The following is a 16,433-nucleotide window of genomic DNA, read 5'->3' as shown; positions in this document are numbered from 1 at the left end:
TCTTGATCTATCTCTATAGATCTTGATGCCCAATTTGTAAGCAGCTTTATCCAGGTCTTCCTTTGAAAAACACTCTTCAAACAATCATTTATGCTTTCCAGAAATTCTACATTATTTCAGATCTACAATATGGCATCCACATATACTTATCAGAAATGTTGTAGTGCTCCCACTCACTTTCTTGTAAATACAAGTTTCTAGCAAACATTGTATAAACCTAAAAGCTTTGATCACTCCATCAAAACATATATTCTGATTCCGAGATGCCTACTCTAGTCCATAGAAGGATTGCCGGAGCTAGCATACCTTTTAGCATCCTTAGGATTGTCAAAACCTTTTATTGTATCACATACAACTTTTCTTACGAAAACTGGTAAGAAAACTTGTTTTGACATCCATCTGTAAGATTTCATAATCGAAAAATACAGCTAATGCTAACATGATTCCGACGGACTTAAGCATCGCTACGGATGAGAAATTCTCATCGTAGTCAACTCCTTGAACTTGTGAAAAGTTTCTTTCCCACAAGTCGAGCTTCATAGACGGTAACATTACCGCCCACGTTCGTCTTCTTCTTAAAGATCCATTTATCTTAATGGCTTGTCGATCAACGGGCAAGTCCACCAAAGTCCATACTTTGTTCTGATATATGGATCCTATCTCGGATTTCATGGCTTCTAACCATTTGTCGGAATACGGGCCCACCATCGCTTCTCCATAGCTCGTAGGTTCATTGTTGTCTAACAACATGATATCTAAGACAGGATTACCGTACCACTCAGGAGTAGTACATATCCTTGTCGACCTACGAGGTTCGGTAGCAACTTGATCCGAAGCTTCATGATCACTATCATTTACTTCCTCTTCAACAGACGTAGGCGCCATAGAAAAACATCTTTCTGTGTTGCATCACTCTCTGGTTGAAGTAAAGGTTCGACAACCTCATCAAGTTCTACCTTCCTCCCACTCAATTCTTTCGAGAGAAACTCCTTCTCAAGAAAGGACCCGTTCTTAGAGACAAACAATTTTCCCTCGGATCTGAGATAGAAGGTATACCCAACTGTCACCTTTGGGTATCCTATGAAGATGTGTTTGTCCACTTTGGGTTCGAGCTTCTCCGGCTGAAGCCTTAAGCATCGCAGCCCCAAACATTAGGAAACGACAACTTATGTTTCTTGCGAAACCAATGTTCACACGGCGTCGTCTCAACGGACTTATATGGTGTCCTATCTAAAGTGAATGCAGCTGTCTCTAACGCATAACCTCAAAATGAAAACGGTAGATTGGTAAGAGACATCATAGATCGCACCATATCTCATATGGTTCGATTACGACATCCGGACACACCATTACCTTGTGGTGTTCCAGGTGGATTCAACTGTGAAACAATTCCACAATGTCTTAAGTGATTGCCAAACTCATAAATCAGAAATTCTCATCGATCAGATCGTAGGAACATGATCTTATTGTTATGTGATTCTTAACTTCACTCTGAAATCGCTTGAACTTTTCAAACGTTTCAGACTTGTGCTTCATTAAGTAGATATACCTATATCTACCCAAATCATCAGTGAAGATGAGAAAATAGCGATATCCACCGCACGCTTCAATTCTCATTGGATCTCACGTATCAGCATGCATGATTTCCAACAAGTCACTTGCCCGTTTCATTTTACCTGAAAATGGGGTCTTAGTCATCCTGCCCATGAGGCATGGCTCGCATGTGTCAAGTGATTCAAAATCAAGTGACTCAAAACATCCATCGACATGGAGTTTCTTCATGCATCTTACGCCAATATGATCTAAGCGGCAGTGCCACGAGAAAGTGGTACTATCATTATTAACTCTACATCTTTTGGCATGAACATGTGTATTACCACGACCGAGATTCAATGAACCATTCACATAGGGTGCTTGACCATGAAAGGTATCATTCATGTAAATAGAATAACCATTATTCTCTAACTTAAATGAATGACCGTATTGCAATGAACATGATCTAATCATATTCATGCTCAACGTAGACACCTGATAACATTTATCTAGGTTCAATACTAATCCTGAAGGCAGATGGAGAGTGCGATGGTGATCTCATCAACTTTGGAAACACTTCCAACACACATCGTCACCTCGCCCTTAGCCAGTCTCCGTTTAGTCCGTAGCTTTTACTTCAAGTCACCAATAATAGCAACTGAACCGGTATCCAATACCCAGGTGCTACCAGGAGTACTAGTGAGGTACACATTAATAACACGTATATACTTTGTTGAAGTTGCCAGCCTTCTTATCTACCATGCATTTGGGGTAATTCCGCTACAAGTGACCGTTCCCCTTACAATAGAAGCACTTAGTCTCGGGTTTGGGTTCAACCTTGGGTTCCTTCACTGAAGCGGCAACTGGTTTTCCATCCATGAAGTTTCCCTTCTAGCCCTTGCCCTTCTTGAAACCAGTGGTCTTGTTAAACCATCAACACTTGATGCTCCTTCTTTGATTTCTACCTTTTGCGGTCTTAAGCACCGCGAACAGCTCCGGGATCAACTCCATCCCTTGCATGTCATAGTTCATCACGAAGATCTAGTAGCTTAGTGATAGTGGCTAGAGAACTCTATTAATCACTATCTTATCTGGAAGTTTAACTCCCACTTGATTTAAGTGATTGTAGCACCCAGACATTCTGAGCACATGCTCACTTCTCCTCCATCTTGTTGGCAAAAGAACTTGTCAGAGGTCTCATACCTCTCAACACGGGCATGAGCCTGAAATCTCAATTTCAGCTCTTGGAACATATGTTCTATGGCGTTCAAAACGTCATTGGAATCCCGATTCTAAGCCGTAAAGTATGGTGCACTAAACTATCATGTAGTCATCAGGATGTGTCTGTCAGGTGTTCACAACATCCACAGACGATGTTGTAGGGGTTTGCACATCGAGCGGTGCATCAAAGACGTAAGCCTTCTGTGTAGCAGTGAGGACACTCCTCGGACTACGGACCTAGTCCGCATCATTGCTTACAATATCTTTCAACTTAATCTTTCTCTAGGAACGTATTGAAACAGGGAGCTACAACGTGAGCTATTTATCTACAACATATTTGCAAAGACAATTTAGACTGTGTTCATGATAATTGGGTTCATCTAATCAAATTATTTAATGAACTCCCACTCAAATAGACATCCCTCTAGTCATCTAAGTGAAACATGATCCGAATCGACTAGGCCGTGTCTGATCATCACGTGAGACGGACTAGTCATCAATGGTGAACATCTCATGTTGATCGTATCTTTCGGTCTTTCGGTCTTCCGTGTTCCGAGGCCATGTCTATACATGCTAGGCTCGTCAAGTCAACCTAAGTGTTTCGCATGTGTAAATCTGGCTTACACCCGTTGTATTCGAACGTTAGAATCTATCACACCCGATCATCACGTGGTGCTTCGAAACGACGAACCTTCGCAACGGTGCACAGTTAGGGGGAACACTTTCTTGAAATTATTGCGAGGGATCATCTTATTTAAGCTACCGTTGTTCTAAGCAAATAAGATGTAAAACATGATAAACATCACATGCAATCAAATAGTGACATGATATGGCCAATATCATTTTGCTCCTTTTGATCTCCATCTTCGGGGCTCCATGATCATTGTTGTCACCGGCATGACACCATGATCTCCATCATCGTGTCTTCTTGAAGTTGTCTCGTCATCCATTACTTCTACTACTATGGCTAACGCTTTAGTAATAAAGTAAAGTAATTACATGACGTTTATGTTGACACGCAGGTCATAAATAAATTAAGACAACTCCTATGGCTCCTGCCGGTTGTCATACTCATCGACATGCAAGTCGTGATTCCTGTTACAAGAACATGATCAATCTCATACATCACATATATCATTCATCACATCCTTTTGGCCATATCACATCACAAGGCATATGCTGCAAAAACAAGTTAGACGTCCTCTAATTGTTGTTGCAAGTTTTTACGTGGCTGCTATAGGTTTCTAGCAAGAACGTTTCTTACCTATGCGAAAACCACAACGTGATATGCCAATTTCTATTTACCCTTCATAAGGACCCTTTTCATCGAATCCGATCCGACTAAAGTGGGAGAGACAGACACCCGCTAGCCACCTTATGCAACTAGTGCATGTTAGTCGGTGGAACCAGTCTCACGTAAGAGTACGTGTAAGGTCGGTCCGGGCCGCTTCATCCCACGATGCCGCCAAATCAAGATAAGACTAGTAATGGCAAGTAAACTGACAAAATCGATGCCCACAACTGCTTTGTGTTCTACTCGTGCATAGAAACTACGCATAAACCTAGCTCATGATGCCACTGTTGGGGATCGTAGCAGGAATTTAAAATTTTCTATGCATCACCAAGATCAATCTATGGAGTAATCTAGCAACGAGGGAAAGGAGAGTGCATCTACATACCCTTGTAGATCGCTAAGCGGAAGCGTTCAAGTGAATGGGGTTGATGGAGTCGTACTCGTCGTGATCCAAATCACCGGTGATACTAGCGCCGAACGGACGGCACCTCCATGTTCAACACACGTACGGAACGGAGACATCTCCCATGCCTTGATCCAGCAAGGAGGAGGGAGAGGTTGAGGAAGAGAGTCCAACAGCAGCACGACGGCGTGGTGGTGATGGAGCTCGTGGTTCTCTAGCAGGGCTTCGCCAAGCACTATGGAGGAGGAGGAGGTGTAGGAGGAGGGAGAGGGCTGCGCCAGCGGAAGGGTTCGGCTGCCCTCTCTCTCCCTCACTATATATAGGGGAAAGGGACGAGGGGGAGGCGCCCTAGGGTTCCCTAGGGGAGGGGCGGCGGCCAAAGGGGAAATCCTAGATGGGTTTGGGCGCCCCCACCCCCTAGGAAACTTGCCCCCCAAGCCGGGAGGGGCGGCTGCCCTAGGGGTGGCGCCCCCACCTCTCCTGGTTACATGAGATGGGGTGGGAGGGGCGCTCAGCCCCTTAGTGGGATGATGTGCCCTCTCCCCTTGGCCCATTAGGCCCCCCAACGCTTGCGGACACGCTGGTCATCACCTGGTACCCCCAGAACAATTCCGGACTCCAATACCCTTCGTCCAATATACCGATCTTCACCTCCGGACCATTCTGGAGCTCCTCGTCATGTCCGGGATCTCATCCGGGACTCCGAACAACCTTCGATAACCACATACTATTTCCCATAACAACTCTAGCGTCACCGAACCTTAAGTGTGTAGACCCTACGAGTTCGGGAACCATGCAGACATGACCGAGACAACTCTCCGGCCAATAACCAACAGCGGGATCTGGATACCCATGATGGCTCCCACATGTTCCACGATGATCTCATCGGATGAACCACGATGTCGAGGATTCAATCAATCCCGTATACAATTCCCTTTGTCCAGCGGTATTGTACTTGCCCGAGATTCGATCGTCGGTATCCGATACCTTGTTCAATCTCGTTACCGGCAAGTCTCTTTACTCGTTCCATAACACATCATCCCGTGATCAACTCCTTGGTCACATTGTGCACATTATGATGATGTCCTACCGAGTGGGCCCAAAGATACCTCTCCGTTTACACGGAGTGACAAATCCCAGTCCTGATTCGTGCCAACCCAACAGACACTTTCAGAGATACCTGTAGTGTACCTTTATAGCCACCCAGTTACGTTGTGACGTTTGGCACACCCAAAGCACTCCTACGGTATCCGGGAGTTGCACAATCTCATGGTCTAAGGAAATGATACTTGACATTAGAAAAGCTTTAGCAAACAAACTACACAATCTTGTGCTACGCTTAGGATTGGGTCTTGTCCATCACATCATTCTCCTAATGATGTGATCCCGTTATCAACGGCATCCAATGTCCATGGTCAGGAAACCATAACCATCTATTGATCAACGAGCTAGTCAACTAGAGGCTTACTAGGGACATGGTGTTGTCTATGTATCCACACATGTATCTGAGTTTCCTATCAATATAATTCTAGCATGGATAATAAACGATTATCATGAACAATGAAATATGATATAATAATAACTAATTTATTATTGCCTCTAGGGCATATTTCCAACAAGGGAAAGAGGGGCCGCGCCCCCTCCCCTAGTCCAATTAGGACTCGTCATGGGAGGGGGCGCGCCACCTCCTGGGCTGCTGCCCTCTCTCTCCCCTCAGGCCCACTAAGGCCCAGTATTTCCCCGGGGGGTTTCGGTAACCCTTCCGGCACTCCTGTTTTCTCCGAAATCACCCGAAACACTTCCGGTGTTCGAATATAGCCATCCAATATATCAATCTTTATGTCTCGACCATTTTGAGACTCCTCGTCATGTCCGTGATCATATCCGGGACTCCGAACAACCTTCGGTACATCAAAATATATAAACTCATAATGAAACTGCCATCGTAACGTTAAGCGTGCGGATCCTACGGGTTCGAGGACAATGTAGACATGACCGAGACACGTCTCCGGTCAATAACCAATAGTGGAACCTGGATGCTCATATTGGCTCCCACATATTCTATGAAGATCTTTATCGGTCAAACCACATAACAACATACGTTGTTCCCTTTGTCATCAGTATGTTACTTGCCCGAGATTCGATCGTCAGTATCTTAATACCTAGTTCAATCTCGTTACCGGCAAGTCTCTTTACTCGTTCCGTAATACATCATCTCGCAACTAACTCATTAGTTGCATTGCTTGCAAGGCTTAAGTGATGTGCATTACCGAGAGGGCCCAGAGATACCTCTCCGACAATCGGAGTGACAAATCTTAATCTCGAAATACGCCAACCCAACATGTACCTTTGGAGACACCTATTGTAACGCCCTCGATGCGGCTATGTCTCCTATGTGTCGAAGCACGACTTAGAGGCATAATCGCATTGAGGGCATTACAAGTTGGTAATCAGAGCCTTCCCCGACCTTAGGAGCCCCCTGCTTGATCGAATCATTGGCGTTGTTGAGTCTAGAAAAATGTTTTGAGTCATTTAGGAATTATATATCGGAGAGTTAGGAATTCTTTTTACTCCCCAGTCCCTTCATCGCTCTGGTAAGGCATCCTGACGTAGAGTTTTGACTCTTCTCTTCTCAAATTTCACTAAAAAAATTTTTAGGATCACGCGGGTATCTTGGAATCGTTCCGATCGATTTGTGACAAGAACATTCTTCTTGGTGCCTCCTGTCATTTAGGGGTTGTGGCAGTGTCCCGGGGATTTGAGCTCCGAGGTGTTGTCGTCATAATTTTATCGTTGCAGTTCTGGAATACCTGAGTTTAGTACGCTGACATCGAAAATCTCTTTTATGCAGTTTGTTGGTGAGATAAGCTCGATGCCACCCAGTACTGGGGTGGGAGTTCGGGAGTACCGCCATAACTTGTATAACGGATGCTTTTCGAAGGTTGAGGTAGATGGTTTCCGAAGTTTTCTCGGTTATGTGTTGAAGGATGGACACAGCTGGATGTAGGATTTGCTAGATTTGGGTGAGATATTATGCTTCCCCTGTATCCCCAACACCTGATTGCATAACCGGAAAGGTTCGGGAGTTTCATAGGTGGGAATTATTGTAGCTCTAGTTCTTCTTCCACGGATATTTGGTTTGAGATTGGGTGATCCTTACCGAGTATTCGTTCTTGTTCCGTACCTTGTTGTTTTTTCTTCACCCTCAATTCTAAGTGGCTTCTCAATTTATGGATATGTGACCATTTCAATTGGAGTGCATTCGTTCATTTTGTTCGGATGTGAAGACTATATGTTGCAATTTCAACCCGTTGGATTCAGCTTCAATATTTGTCTGTCAATGTGCTAATGGATGTCAACCTCTTCAGGATGGCTCCTCCAACGCGCACGACTCCGAATCCTGATCCGCCACCACCACCTCCACCTCCGGAGGCATGGCAAGCTGTGATGGCCTCTACCAATGCAAACACGCAGCTGATCATGCAACTTCTTCAAGAGCACAACCAAGGGAACCAGGGCCAAGGCAACAATCAGAATCACTTTGCTACACTCAACCAGTTCCTTGCTAACCAGCCAAAGACCTTCCGCAATTGTGTTGAGGCAACAGACGCTGATGATTGGCTCATGGACATATGCAAGCATTTCGAGTGCACTAACGTCAGGCCTGGGGACTTTGTCAAGTTCGCCTCCTTCCAACTCAAAGACCAAGCTACAGAATGGTTTCAGCAGTACAAAGATTCCAGAGGAGGCCGTGTGATTACCTGGGATGAATTCCGCCAAGACTTCAAAGCTCATCATATTCCTCAGAGCATGGTTGAAAGCAAGCGTGAGGAATTCCGCAACCTGAAGCAAGGCTCTATGTCTGTCTACGAGTACAACAAGATGTTTCAGAAGCTCGCCCATTTTGCTAAGCAGGACGTCCCTGACGAGAAGAGCATGATATACCAGTTCAGGGGTGGTCTCAGAGAAGAAATCCAGCTAGCTCTCATTCTCTTTGAGCCCAAGAGGTACGATGAGTTTTACAACATGGCAATGAAGCAAGAGACTGCTCAACTAAAGTGTGATGCTTCCAAGAAGCGAGTCAGAGATGCTACTCCTTCTTCCTCAACTCAAGTGGCTAAGCAGCAGAAGTATTGGCTTCCTCCTCCTCCGTTTCGTCAGCCTTATCAGCAGAAGAGCAAAGGTGGCAGGGGATCTTCCCACCCACCCAACCCTGGCTTTCAGAACAAGACTTCGTCTCAAGCTCCAAGATCGAGTGCTCCGTATCACCGTCCGCTTTCAGAGGTCACGTGCAACAAGTGCCAACAGAAGGGTCACTATGCCAACAAATGCTTCAATCAGAGGCGTCTCCCTCCTCCTCCTCCTCCTGTGAGATCGGCAAGTACAGCTGTGGTCAAGCATAACCCCAAGTACGCCAAGGTCAACTTGATGAATGCAGCTCAGGCAGAGGACTCGTCAGATGTCATCATGGGTAACCTTCCTGTTAACGATGTTCCTGCAAAAGTTCTTTTTGACACTGGTGCATCGCATTCTTTCTTGTCATTCCCATTTGCATCGAAGCACAATGTTTATACTGAGGTTATGCCCAAATTCATGCAAGTTGTTTCTCCCGACAAGCTTTTGACTTCTAGTTTGGTTGCTCCCGATGTCTCTATCATGTTGGGCAACTACAAGTTTCTGTCCTCTCCAGTGGTTCTTGGTAACTCGGATATTGATCTTATTCTTGGAATGGATTGGCTTTCTAAGCACAAGGCTCATCTTGATTGTGCTGCTAGGCAGATTCAATTGACTCATTCGTCTGAGGATGTAATTGTCTTTGCCGCTCGGGATGATACAATCCGTCTGTTTTCTCTCAATGAGAAGGGTGAACTGGATGCCATCTCTCAAATTCCAGTCGTTTGCGAATATCAAGACGTCTTTCCAGAAGAGCTTCCAGGAATGCCTCCGCACCGGCCAGTTGAATTCGTCATCGATCTTGAGCCTGGCACGGAACCTGTTTGCAAACGTCCTTACAAGCTTGGACCTGAAGAGTTGAAAGAGCTGAAGAAGCAACTCAATATTCAAGAGCGAATGGGTCTCATCCGACCTAGTTCTTCTCCGTGGGGTTGTGGAGTTCTTTTTGTGAAGAAGAAGGATGGAACAGACCGACTTTGTGTTGACTACCGTCCATTGAACAAGAAGACTATAAAGAACAAGTACCCACTTCCCAACATCAACGAGCTGTTTGAACAACTCAAAGGTGCTCAAGTTTTCTCCAAGCTTGATCTCCGTATGGGCTATCACCAGATTCGAATCCGTGAGCAAGATATTCCCAAGACGGCTTTCAGAACAAGCTATGGTTCATATGAATACACTATCATGTCTTTTGGCCTCGTCAATGCTCCTCCGACTTCCTCTCGCATGATGAACTTCATCTTCAACGCCTACACAAATGACTTCGTATATGTCTACCTTGATGACATTCTGGTCTTTTCGAAGAACAAGGAAGATCATGCCAAGCACTTGCGTTTGGTGCTCGATAAGCTCAGAGAACATTAGTTCTACGCCAAGTTCTCAAAGTGCGAGTTTTGGCTCGATGAGGTTCTCTATCTTGGGCATATCATCTCTGCCAAGGGCATAGCGGTGAATTCTGAGGTGTCTGCAATTGTGAATTGGGAACCACCTCAAAACGTGAAGCAACTCCGCAGCTTCCTTGGTCTCACAAGCTACTGTCGAAGGTTCGTTGAGAACTTTTCAAAGATCGCGAAGCCTCTTTCAAACCTTCTCCAGAAGCACGTCAAGTACGTTTGGTCTCCGGAATGTGACATCGCTTTCAACACTTTGAAAGAGAAATTAGTCACTGCTCCAGTTCTGACTCCTCCTGATGAATCCAAACCGTTCGAGGTCTTCTGCGATGCCTCTCTTCAAGGTCTTGGTGCGGTGTTGATGCAAGAGAAGGAAGTTGTGGCTTATACCTCTCGCCAGTTGAAGCCCAACGAGAAGAACTACCCCACTCATGACCTTGAGTTGGCGGCAGTTGTGCATGCTCTTTTGACTTGGAGACATCTCTTATTGGGAAGAATAGTGGACATCTTCACTGACTACAAGAGTCTCAAGTACATCTTCACACAGCCTAATCTCAACCTCAGACAGACTCGTTGGGTCGAAATGATTCAAGAGTATAATCCGAGTATCGAATATACTCCAGGCAAGGCCAATGTGATTGCTGACGCTTTGAGCAGGAAGGCTTACTGCAACAGTCTGATTCTCAAGCCCTACCAACCCGAGCTTTGTGAAGCTTTCCGCAAACTCAATCTGCAAGTTGTTCCTCAAGGTTTCCTCGTCAACCTTCAAGTCTCTCCTACTTTGGAATATCAGATTCGCGAGGCTCAACTTCTTGATGCTATGGTGAAGAAGGTGAAGATTGGGATTGCCAAGAGTCAACCCAAGTACAAGTGCTATCGCCTTGATGACAAGGATACTCTCTTCTTCGTGGATCGCATTGTTGTGCCTAAAGGTGACCTTCGTAAAGTCATTATGAATGAGGCTCACAATTCAATCCTCTCCATCCACCCTGGGAGTACGAAGATGTACCAGGACCTCAAACAGGCTTATTGGTGGACTCGAATGAAGCGCGAGATTGCTCAGTTCGTGAATGAATGTGATGTCTGCAGAAGAGTGAAGGCAGAACACCAACGACCAGCTGGTCTCCTCCAACCTCTTGCCATTCTAGAATGGAAGTTTGACCACATTGAGATGGACTTCGTGACGGGATTTCCAAAGTCCAAGCATGGCAATGATGCTATATTCGTTGTCATCGACAAACTCACTAAAGTGGCTCACTTTCTTCCTATTGAAGAGTCTATCACTGCAGCTCAATTGGCAGAGCTTTATACGTCTCGGATTGTCTCTCTGCACGGCATTCCACAGTTGATCTCTTCAGACCGTGGCAGCATCTTTACCTCCAAGTTTTGGTATTCTTTTTAGAAGGCCATGGGCACCAACATCCGTTTCAGCACAACTTTTCATCCTCAAACTAGCGGTCAAGTCGAGCGTGTCAATCAGATTCTTGAAGATATGCTCAGGGCTTGCGTTATCTCTTTCGGTATGAAGTGGGAAGATTGTCTTCCATATGCCGAGTTCTCCTACAACAACAGTTTTCAAGCAAGTTCGGGCAAGGCCCCATTTGAAATTCTCTATGGCAGGAAGTGTCGTACTCCTCTTAACTGGTCAGAGACCGTTGAACGTCAACTTCTTGGAAATGACTTGATCACTGTGGTAGAGGAAATGTGCAAAGTCATTTGTGATAACCTCAAAGCAGCGCAATCGTGCCAGAAGAGCTACTATGATAGTAAGCATCGTGATTTGGCTTTTGAGATTGGAGACCATGTTTACCTCTGCGTCTCTCCAATGAAAGGTACTCGTCGCTTCGGTATCAAAGGGAAGCTTGCCCCTAGATACGTGGGTCCTTTCAAGATAGTTAGCAAGAGAGGCGATCTCGCCTATCAACTCGAGCTTCCGTCAAACTTTGCAAATGTGCATGACGTGTTCCATGTCTCTCAGCTCCGCAAGTGCTTCAAGACTCCTGACTGCACCATCAACTTCGAAGACATTGATCTTCAAGAAGACCTCTCTTATCGTGAGCACCCAGTTGCTATTCTTGAAGAGACTAAACGCAAGACTCGCAATAAGTCAATCAAATTCCTCAAAGTCAAGTGGTCACACCATTCCGACAGTGAAGCCACCTGGGAACGCGAGGATCACCTCCGTTTTGAGTACCTGGCGTTTTTCCAGTCCTAGATCTCGGGACGAGATCCTTTCGTAGTGGTGGAGTGTTGTAACACCCCGGATGTAATTTACCTTATATGTATCCCAACTCTTGCCGTTTCCGGCGCTAAGTTATTTTATTTTTCCTTGGGTTCAGGTTTTTGTGTTCGTGTGTTGTTGCCTTTGTCATGCATCTCATATCATGTCATCATGTGCATTGCATTTGCATACGTGTTCGTCTCATGCATCCGAGCATTTTCCCCGTTGTCTGTTTTGCATTCCGGCGGTCCTATCTCCTCCGGTGCCCCTTTCTACCTCTTTTCGTGTGTGGGGATTAAACATTTCCGGATTGGACCGAGACTTGCCAAGAGGCCTTGGTTTACTACCGGTAGACCGCCTGTCAAGTTTCGTGCCATTTGGACTTCGTTTGATACTCCAACGGTTAACTGAGGGACCGAGAAGGCCTCATTTGTGTTGTAGCCCAATACCCTTCCAATTTGTCCCAAAACCTCTCCCATCGTCTAGAGCGTTCGATCATGATCGCGTGGCCGAAAACCGCACCTCATTTGGAGCTTCCTAGCTCCCTCTATGCCTATATAAAGGCCTCTCCCCGAAAATCCCGGGTCTCATCCTACCCTAACCCTAGTCCCTTTGTCCTCAGCGCGTCGGACACGTCCGGACGCGCCGGACACCGCCGCCGCCGCCAACCGCGATCCGCCACGTGGCCTTGCCTCCGTCCCCGCGCTGCCGGCCCGCCAGGCCCCCACCCGGCCCACGCGACCCACGTCGCCCCGCCGCCTGCATCTCGCGAGCACCGCCGCCCGCCTAATTCGCCCGTGCCCCGCTGCCTTTGTCCGCCGGAGCTCCGCCTCCGCCCGCTGCGAACCTCGCCGGCCGGATTTTAGCTCCGCTGCGGCGGCCCCGCGACCCCGTCGCCTCGGGCGCCGGCGACCTCCTCACCGCCCGCGGCCGGCGCCGTCCTCGCCCCATCGCCGGCGACGAGCCCTCCGGCGAGCTCCCCTCGGTTCCACGAGCTGCTACAGTACTCCGGCGACCTTCTTCTTCCCTGACGAACCTCGTAATCCGCGCCAATCCGGATCTGGATCTGGAGTATCACCCGGTTGACTTTATTCCCCGAAACCCTAATTTTTAGCAATTTTCATCATGTCGTAGCTCCGCATCCATAGCTCAGATTTGTGCGTGTAGCATATCAAAATGTTCGTCTCAGAGAGTACATCATTTCATCTCATTGCATCATTTTCATTTGAGCTCATCTTGATGCCCGAAATGCTGTTGGAAGAGGGCTATATGATAAAATTGTCAGATTTGTTTAACCAAATAAATATTTGTCATTTTTGCCATGTTTAATGTGTGCATGATATGCTCCTGAGCTCTACATGAGTTTTGTTATATGCCATGCCATCTTTACAGAGGTGCTTACCATGTATTTTTGTGATATGTGTGGTGACTAGCACAAGCTTGCAAAGTAGTGCAATCGGTAATGCTGATTTCAGGGACTTAGAATATCTCTAAGTCCTTCTCCTGATTTTGTCATTATGCCATATGTTCATGTTGTTTCCTAGTGATCCGTGCCTCTTTTGAGGATGATCAGTAAATGTGATTTGTTAACATTGTGGTGATCTATCCATCCATGTCTTTGTTTACATTTATGGAGCAGCCGAGCTTGAGTCAATCGAGCTCTACTTTTGCTATTTCGTGAATCCTGGCAGATTGTTGACTTGTTAGCGATTTTGCCGAGGATGTTGTTTTTGATCCGTGCATGCTATATTGTCGTTATTGCCATGTCTAACTTCTATGATATGTATGCTTTATGGGTGTATGCTTAGTTTGTAATTCCATGCTCCGTAGTGAGTGCATCGAGCTCGTAAACATGCCTACTCGTTAAAAGATTTGCATGCTCCAGTTTTTCACTAAGTCTGAGATCTGTTTATATTTTTGCCATGTTCGCATGCTTGCAATTGTATTTTCTGATCCCTTTTGGCTCAAGGTCACTAAGGGACTTTTGTTAAGTGCTTTGAGTAGCTTCATTCTGTGCCTTGCCTTGCCATGTTAAGTTCCTGTAGCATGTAGTTTTCATACTCTAAAGTGTGCTACCTGATGTTAAATTCCAGACTTGTGTTAATTTCACTAAGTCTGAAACCTGTTATCATTTGCACTTTTGCCATGCAGGTTTGAACCTGTTAATTGATGAATTGGCCGTAGCTCAGTGTTCATCTTTTGTCAAGCATCATGAGTGGATCCCTGCCATGTATTTTTTTGTCACGTATGAGTGCTGTAGCATAATTATCTTGGTGCTTTTAGATGGCTACTTGCTGATTATCGTAGACCGGTGCCATATTTGTTTTGCTTGCCATTTCCAAACCGTGCATCCGATTCCGGTGATCTTTATATCGATTTCAACCGAAATCACCTCACCTTTCCAGTGGCACTTTTGGATTTCCATGTGGAGGCCAGGTTCAATCATTCCTTGTCAAATCTTGCATATGCATCACATATTGCATCCCGCATAGCAATGCCATGTTTGCATCATGTTGTTCGAGCATTGCACGTGGTTGATTGTGTTCCTTTTGCTTGTTTGTCTTTTTTGGATAGATCCGGGAGACGAGTTCGCTAACAAGGAGCCCATTGAGTTTGCTTATGAGGATCAAGTCAACTCTGACAACTTTGCAGGCAAGATGATCATACCCTCGTAATCACTTCTATCTTTGCTTGCTAGATGCTCGCTCTTTTGCTATGCCTATGCTACGATGCCTACCACTTGCTTATCATGCCTCCCAAATTGCCATGTTAAACCTCTAACCCACCATGTCCTAGCAAACCGTTGATTGGCTATGTTACCGCTTTGCTCAGCCCCTCTTATAGCGTTGCTAGTTGCAGGTGAAGATTGGAGATCGTTCCTTGTTGGAACATTGTTTATTGTTGGGATATCACCATATTATATTGTTATATTAATGCACCTATATACTTGGTAAAGGGTGGAAGGCTTGGCCTTTTGCCTAGTGTTTTGTTCCACTCTTGCCGCCCTAGTTTCCGTCATATTGGTGTTATGTTCCCGGATTTTGCGTTCCTTACACGGTTGGGTTATAATGGGAACCCCTTGACAGTTCGCCTTGAATAAAACTCATCCAGCAATGCCCAACCTTGGTTTTACCATTTTCCACCTAGCCTCTTTTTCCCTTGGGTTTCCGGAGCCGAAGGGTCATCTTTATTTAAACCCCCCTAGGCCAATGCTCCTCTGAGTGTTGGTCCAACCGAGTAGACTGCGGGGCCACCTCGGGGCAACTTGAGGGTTGGTTTTACTCGTAGGATGTCTCATCTGAGTGTGCCCTGAGAACGAGATATGTGCAGCTCCTATCGGGACTTGTCGGCACATTCGGGCGGTGTTGCTGGACTTGTTTTACCATTGTCGAGGATGTCTTGTAAAACCGGGATGCCGAGTCTGATCGGAATGTCTCGGGAGAAGGAATATCCTTCGTTGACCGTGAGAGCTTGTGATGGGCTAAGTTGGGACTCCCCTGCAGGGATTTGAACTTTCGAAAGCCATGCCCGCGGTTATGGGCAGATGGGAATTTGTTAATGTCCGGTTGTAGATAACATGAAACTTAACTTAATTAAAATGAATCAACCGCGTGTGTTACCGTGATGGTCTCTTCTCGGTGGAGTCCGGGAAGTGAACACGGTGTTGGAGTAATGCTTGACGTAGGTTGTTCTAGGATCACTTCTAGATCATAGTTGTTCAACCGTGCTTTTGCCTTCTCTTCTCGCTCTCTTTTGTGAATAGGTTAGCCACCATATATGCTAGTCGCTTGCTGCAGCTCCACATATTACCTTGCCTTACCTATAAGCTTAAATAGTCTTGATCGCGAGGGTGCGAGATTGCTGAGTCCCCGTGACTCACAAATTACTTCCAAACCAGATGCAGGGACCGATGATACCGTTCCGGATGATGCGCTTGAGCTCAAGTGGGAGTTCGATGAAGACTCTCGCCGTTACTATGTGTCTTTCCCAGATGATCAATAGTGGTGCCCAGTTGGGGCAATCGGGGACCGTGTCGCATGTTGGGGTTGATCTTTTATTTTGGTATCGTAGTCGGACCATGAGTTTATTGGATGATTGTAATGTTATTCATCTATTTGTGTGACGTGGCGAGTGTAAGCCAACTATGTACCTTTTCCCCTATTATCTATTTACATGGGTTGTTGTGAAGATTACCTT

The sequence above is a fragment of the Triticum urartu genome, chromosome 3A (assembly GCF_056163025.1).
Source record: "Triticum urartu cultivar PI428250 chromosome 3A, HENAU_Tu73, whole genome shotgun sequence".
Taxonomy (NCBI): Eukaryota; Viridiplantae; Streptophyta; class Magnoliopsida; order Poales; family Poaceae; genus Triticum; species Triticum urartu.
The sequence above is the reverse complement of the archived record's forward strand: the minus strand, read 5'-3'. Positions refer to the sequence as shown.